Source organism: Lotus japonicus, chromosome 1 (genome assembly GCF_012489685.1).
Source record: "Lotus japonicus ecotype B-129 chromosome 1, LjGifu_v1.2".
NCBI classification, from domain to species: Eukaryota; Viridiplantae; Streptophyta; class Magnoliopsida; order Fabales; family Fabaceae; genus Lotus; species Lotus japonicus.
In genome coordinates this window covers 116,509,106-116,516,906 of record NC_080041.1, presented here as the reverse complement: position 1 = coordinate 116,516,906, position 7,801 = coordinate 116,509,106, and the positions used below count along the sequence as shown (strand labels likewise).

Below are 7,801 nucleotides of genomic sequence, written 5' to 3'. Positions count from 1 at the left end.
CCTGACCCAAACAGAAAAACGTTAGTAGTTGCCCTTTTCATACCAAAACTTGCATTCAACCGAAAGTCTCACCCAAATTGGTCAAGTTCTGGAACAAACTAACATAGGTGAAATAACACTCACAATAAAAAGAATAACAATAGGGTTAAATATATTTTTAGTCTAGTAAAATATGATTGAATTGAATTTGATCCTTCAAAAAACATTTAGTCCCCAAAATTATTAGAATATGTGAAATTAGTCTTTGCCGTATGTTTTGTGACAATTTTTGTGTACTAGTGGTGATTTTTAACAGACATAAATTATTTGATTTTGTTTTAGTGGCGGTTTCAAAAAAAATTCGAGAAACTAATTTCAGTCATTTCATTAATGTTGGGGCTAAAAGGTAAAAACTATGAAATATTTCTTGAGGGACTAAATTCATTATTTAAAAAAAAATGAAAATATATTAGAACACCATAAGGAACACAAAAACAAAAAACAAAGCAGCACAAGGTGGAAACAATAAGCTCCAAACAGAGAGAACAAAAAACAAAAGGAAATAGTAGCATTAACGAAACAAAACCAGAAACACCAGGATTCTTAGAGGAGGTCATGCGCATTAAACTGAACTAAATTCAATTCACGTGTATACATGACTAAAAACATATTAATCTCATAAGAATATAAATATATCATGTTAAGATCCCCATGTACGGATCAAAATCTCTCTTTTCTAGTTGTACTTAATAGAAAATAGAAAACAAGTCAAATCACGCTAATTAACCTCAATGCGAAAATGAGATGATGAGGAAACCATTCAATCATCTTAAATTGGTCTTTCTTACTTAGGTCAAACACTACCCTAAGTTTGATTACCATTTTAATTTTCTGTATTTCAAACAGTTTTTTAATTTCAAAAAAAAAAACAGTTTTTTAAAACAGTTTTACAAGAAAAAAAATGTTCGGATGAGATATTTTTCAACATTAAAAACTATAACTTGAAAACTAAAAGTAATAACAGAAAACATCATTCACTACAAGAAAACAGGGGCTTAGCGGCGGTTGAAAGTAGGACCGACGGCGGTTAAAACCGCCGCTAAAAAAGACTCCCGGCGGTTGGCCAACCGCCGCCAAGTTGAGCGTCGCGGACATATTTACCGGCGGTTGGGGCAACCGCCACGCAATCTGCCGTAAAATATTTTGCGGCGGTTGGAACCGTCGCCAAAAGGACTGGCTTAATGCTATTAACGGTTAGGATTAACGGCGGTTTCAACCGCCGCAAAAGAACTTGAATATTTAGGGGCGGTTCCAACCGCCGGCAACACAAAATACGTGTTTAATTGTTTCTGGACCTAGCGGCGGTTAAAAACCGCCGCCAAAATCCAGAAAATTAATGTTTTTTTACTTTTTTTTTAACCTGCTTTATAATTTTCTTTACATAATAAATTAATCAACAAAGGGTAAAAATGTTGTGCCAAAGAAATCTATACAATCACCAAATACATGCATAAGCATATATATCCATCAATTTTTCACAATGAAGCTTAGAGTGCTTAACACAAATCCAAAATATAAGTTATGTTCCACCAAAAGGAAACTAACACAATGATATTTTCCACACATGGTCTACGAAGGACATAACATGAAACTTGAAAAATCTAAATAGTCTTTTGTCATGGTGCTCCTTGATCTTGAAACATGACTAGAGGAGGAAGACGACCTCGTTTCTCTCGGTGATTCCAAGTTACCAACCTGAAATTAAAAAGAAATTATAGAGTAAGTGAAAGTTATACTAGATTTGGTGTTTAAGTTTTACGCCTTGTAACTCATTAAAAACACGTTCTATTGTGTTAAAAGCCACTTAAAATAAAGCCTACGTATTCTGAAAGTGATGAGGATTGAGGAGAATTCATAGACAAAGACTAAACGATTTCAATAGAATATAACATATTTATCAGACTTGAAGGACCGCTCATTGACACCTCAACAAGAGCAATCAAATAATCATTTACAAAAACTGCAGGTCCAGAAATGTGCAGATATGATGCATGTGCAATTAAGAAACTAAGTACTATTATATTGCTCAGCATAGACATAGTGACCACTTCAGATTTATTTCCTAAGCAAGTCTATACACATATGACATAAAAATAAAAATGTTTTGCAAATTTAGTATAAATTTCTTTACCCCATTTTTTTTATGAACTTGCATAAGGAAAGCAAGTTGTTCCTTCAAAACATCTATCTCAGCAACTTGTGCTTTTAAAGCATCATCTTCAACAGCTTTTCCTTTAGAGATTGAAACGACTTTCTACTCTGAATCAAAAGAAGAAGAAAAAATCACTACAAAAACTTATACAAGTCTATATAATTCAAATGCTTTACAAAAGCACATAGCATCTTTCCATGTAGATGATCATTGTGTACATTTTCATGATATGAAGGACCAGATTAGCCAGAATAAATAACACTACTAGGCATAGTAAGATTAACTTATAGATGTGCATCTTCCCACCCAAAGTGGATATTTTATTATCTTCAAACTTACCTTTCGGTATTTAGGATTTGAATCAGATGCTAATCTTGTTCACAAATAAAAATTAAAGTTGCTACTTGCTGCCTATTCTTTAAAAAAAGCTCATCAGCACTCCAATAAAAAACTAAAGGGCAGCCATATAACCTGAGACAGAGAAACCATTCACATGCTTTATCATTAGTGTACATAACATGTCAAAGAAACCACCCACAACACAGAGAAATCAATCCCAGTTGATATACATGTTCCAGTTATGATATTACACATGAGCAATGCATTTCTTGGGCAAAATTCTAAACTCATACCAAAGCAAAACAACACCCAGCCCCTTGAATACATTGCAGAAAATTCCAGAACATACACAAAAGTTAAAAGAGCCTCCATATGCATATTCATATATCAGACCAAAAGAGGTAATTCCTAGAATTTGTCAAACTGAAAGAAAAAAAACTAAGTTAGATCTTCATTTTCTTCCTAATTAGACAAAAAAAGGTAATTCCTAGAGAAAACCAGTAGTTGAATTCTGAAACAAAAACAATTGAACAAATGAATACTGAAGTAGAAAATGAAAGCCAAGATTGATAACTAACCAACCATGCTAACAGGGGATAAAGAGAAGACTGATGTTACCATAAACATTGGATTCTATCTGTAGAAAGTTGTATATAACACACCCATGTATTGTAAAGAAGACTGATGGCTATTAGTTTAGATAAATTCAAATAAATTTCCGATTCACCTATGTATTGTATCAAACCTGCTACCTGCAGAGCCAATAACCCAACCAATCCTAGACCCCAGTTCCCTTTGTTCCCCATTCCATAAACTTACTAGTAATTCTCAAACCAAAACACATCAATCAACCATGAAAATTTTATTCTTTCTTCTTTCATGTAACAAAGTAAATATAATCTAAAGAAAAAAGCATAATTCCAAAAGGGATTTCAAGTTTCAACGAGATACCTCATCGTAATCCTTCTTATCGGTTTGGGGTTTCTTCAAAGGCTTAGCTTTTCCACCAACAATTCCAAAAACACGAGACGAAAACCAATCAATCAGATAAGTTCGCAAAATCAATATCCATAATCCTAATTAACAGATTTAAATGTCAGGCCTATGAATTTGTAAAAGAGAAATAGGAAAAAAAAACTATGAGAGAGATTGGAGAAACCCTAACCTTCTCAAGTGGATCAATCAAGCCATGGGAGAGTCAGTGCCTTTTCTCCTTCTTGTTAGGAGCAGATCGAGAAGCAGAATCACTAGAGTGGGTCTTGTTCCCCAAATTCAAAGAGAGGAGAGTTAGGGATATATGCCGTGAGAGAAATCTAAGCAGATTTGAGAGAAAGAGATGCGAGACATGTGAGAAAGAGATGAGCACACATACCAGGAGAACCGTGAGCAAGATGTGAGAAAGAGATGCAGGTCAGAGCTTGGTGAGCCCTCACAATGAGGAAGAAGAAGCATGAAGGTGAGTTGTGTTCCTGGTGAGTGAGATACGATTGTGAGAACTCAGAAATTTAGGGTCACATTGAGCGTGAATGAAATACTTGGAGGGAACTGAAAATCATTCGCGGGTGGGTTCGATTGGGGGAAATTAGGGCCGGCCCTTGGCAACCGTTGATATAATAAGCAGTAATATTAGCGGCGGTTGTAACCGCCGCAAATAGTGCGATTTTTAAAAAGGAGCGACGGCGGTTGGTCATCCGCCGCGAAATATTGCGTTTTAAAAAGGACCGACGGCGGTTGGGCCAACCGCCGCGAAATTTTGGCCACTAAGTTGCTGTTTTGGTGTAGTGATTTAGTTGTTCTGGTATTTTAGTTTTTAAAGCTGAAAATGAAAACTGTTTTAAAAACAGTTTTTAAAAACAGGTTTTGACAAACATTTTTTTAAATTTTTCAGTTTTCAAAAACAGAAAATAGTTTTTAAAAATTGTAATCAACAAACTCCTAGTATCTCCAAATTAGGGGTAGTTCTTTTTTAGAGACCACTCAGGCAACGATTCTTCTTCTTCCCACGATCTCCTTCAGACGTTAATAGAAACTTTTGAAGGAAAAGTGTGCAATATCCCTTCATTGGAAGGGAGAACGAGGACAGCTGACTATCGCTCATGCCCCAAAGTCAAGAGTTGCTCCAAGGATTCGGAATCCTAGTTAGCTGCAAAATATCGATCGTAGATTGGAAAAGGTAGATAACCTTCTATCCAAATCCTCCCGCTAGTAGCCCCTCAGCCTACGCAATTAACTCCTCATAAGCTGCAATAACTTCACGGGGTGCAGGGACCTAAGGTCCCAACCTCTCCCTTCCGGTGGAGCACTTTGTTCCTTTGGCATATCTCTTTGTTGTAGAGACGTCCTTACTTGCCATGACTGGCTTATAGGAGAAAGAAAATAAGGATTCGAGACAAGCAATATCCCCGACTCTCGAATGTGCTCTTATCGCAATGGAATTTGAGACGGTGGTGTGAGGTTATTAGGTTAAGAAATTAATGAGTTGGAAATAATAATCTACAATTCTACATGTTCAACTTTAATTGGTGAAGAACAAAAACTGCACCTAAGTAATTGCAGTTATGTTTTGCCTATTTTTAATAAAGCTAATGCAGCGGTTTCGACTTCCGCTGCTATTTGGTGGCACCAAAGCGCCACAAAAAATCTTCATTTTACCAGAATTTTTCAACAACTAATCTTTTTAGCTCTCTAACATATGTAATGCATGAGACTCTACTACACAGTAAGACTCAAAATATCATAAAATAAAAAGAATAAAAACTAATTAAAACTAAAGACTCAAAAGCTATTTTTCAAAACCTTAGGTTGTCTCCCAAAAAGCACAATATTATAGTCTTTGCTAGACTTCCCCGGACACAGAATGTCATCTGCGGTTTATCTCATAGTGCATTTCACTTCTGGGATCTTTTAGTTGAGCAAACACCTTAGTTAGATATTTGCATGCAACCTCAAGAGCAAACACATATATAATCATTAAGTTTAGAGTGAAGAGGGATATAAGATTTTTCATCTTTCTTATGCTTTGACTTCCATTGGAAGCACCCACCTTAAACCTTCTCTCTGAGTTGATCTTCTCCTTCCGCTCCGAGCTGACAACCATGCTCATTGAGTAGACTTGCTCAGTTTGGTCGTTCTGTGTGTCCTCCTTTATCTTCTTATTTGATGTTCCAACTTTTTTTATAAGAAACAACTACTTTAGCTGCTCATTATTGTACTCGTCCATGAGCTCCACCAAGAATACATCATTCTAACTGATTTTGACTTCATGTTAAAGATAGTGAAAGTGATCTTTTCATCTCTACCACCAATGACCACTATCATCATCACCGCTACCTCCGCCCTCTACCAAAATATGATTGTATCAAGGGTGAGGGTGTTGTGACAATGGGTGATCGAGAGGAAGAAAGAGGAAAGAGGAGCGTGACAAATAATAAAAGAAATTACGTGAAGGATAAGAAATAACATATAGATTAGTAAAATGATATGTAGGGAGGTAACTGGATATAACTCATTCCCCGTAAGTAAGAAGACATCAATTTGATCAATTTAAAATAAAGTTTGTTCAGGAACCTATTGCAATGAATAAGTTTATATTTCTCTTTAAATGTAGGACTAAAACAAATTTAATATTAAGCCAAAAAAGTTACATAGTATCATCATATTTTCAGGCATGTCTTAATCTTTTGTGCCAAACAAACAATGAAATTCCTTTGCTGATTCGGTAGAGGGTCTAGAACTGAGGTACATGAAACAAGTTGATCACTAAACTCATTTCCCTTGTGGAGTGAAACAAGACTTTCCAGGTACCTCATAGCTCTTAACCCCTCACACTTTCCATAAACCTGAAGATCCTTTATTTGTTGCGAGCTAGGCTTTAATCCTTCATTGTCGTCGTTCAAAACAAAACAATGGCTTCCATAAAACCCCAAAACCTTATAAATCACTTATGTGTGTCGAACCGAGTATTGCTTCATCCAAGAACCTTCATCCGAATGATCTTTCATCACCCACACGTCAAAGCATTTCACATCTGCACTTAGGGCAGGGTGGACAATGACACCAATTGTACCAGATTCGTCAAAGGGTGCCAGAGTTGTGATAGCTTCCTCGGAAGAATCACGAATTTTTGGTACTTTAATTTTTCTGAAGACTCTAGTGATCATATCAAATGCGAGAACAACATCCTTTTTACACCACACTCTTCAAAGAAACCCCACCAGTGACAACAATTGTTCACATAAGTATAAACATGAGAAGAGCCACATATTTGGAAGGGAAGTGGCACAACAGCATCAAGGTTTCTCCAAGAGTTGGAATTGAGGCTGTATAACTCCGCTGTCCAATTTTGTGGTACTAAATTCTCAAACCAGTGATCCTTGATCACAACAACTTTGTAGTCATTGGTAAACCCAGCAAAATCCCTGAGAGAATAAGTACTGTCATCTGAAATGGACAAATGAGATTCGGGCAAGGCCTTGAACTGTCTCAAAGAAGGGTTCATGAGGACATTTGGTTCGCCTTTTAGAAAGTATATACCATTGCAAGGGCCCATGATTTCAGTCCAGTATGTGTGGCTAGAATTGTATTTAGAGGGAGGGTTTAGAAGTTCAGAAGAAACATGCTTTTTGGGATCATTGACATTTGAAGAAAGCAATGAAATGCAAGTTTTGAGGGTTGAAAGAAAGGGTCTTCGAATGACAAACAGAGGCTCTTCTTGTTGCTTGAGATTATTGTAGAATGCATAGTAATTGGTAGCAAAATAAGGATCAGATATGAGATTGAACCAGGATTTGCAAACGGACTTGTTTTTCATCAACTCTTTAGCTGGCAACCGTGAGAGGATATTTGATACTAATTCTTGTGGCAACTGCTCCATGCTTGTGATCTCTCTTCTTGGTCTTTGAACTCTGAACAAAGTCAACTTGAAAGCCTGAATTTTCTGCATCTTGCTTGGGATGATCAAAAATAAAAGAAAGGAAAGAAAGCAATAGAAAATCATGGTGTACTGGTTGGCCTAATTAGTTTTTGGGGTAATGTATTGAATGATTACTTTGGTTCAGATTGGCCTTTGTTGTTGTTCTAGTGCTTGTATCGAATGGTTGTATATATAGTGGTTATTTTATGCATATACTATATAGGGGTGTCCTTGTTGTGTGACGGTTATTTAAACTGAAAAATCATTTTTTTTATCAACAGAGCAAAATAGCTCACATTTCAAGTTTTTTTAATTGAGTAAGTTAAAATGTGCTCTCTAATGTACCGCGTTCTTAATAT

General features: G+C 36.1%; 1 pseudogene; it reads right to left on the bottom strand.

Annotated features, from left to right (window-relative positions):
* Positions 1 to 6,100: 6,100 nt before the first annotated feature.
* LOC130729641 (F-box/kelch-repeat protein At3g06240-like) lies at positions 6,101 to 7,598 on the bottom strand (annotated as a pseudogene).
* Positions 7,599 to 7,801: the final 203 nt, after the last annotated feature.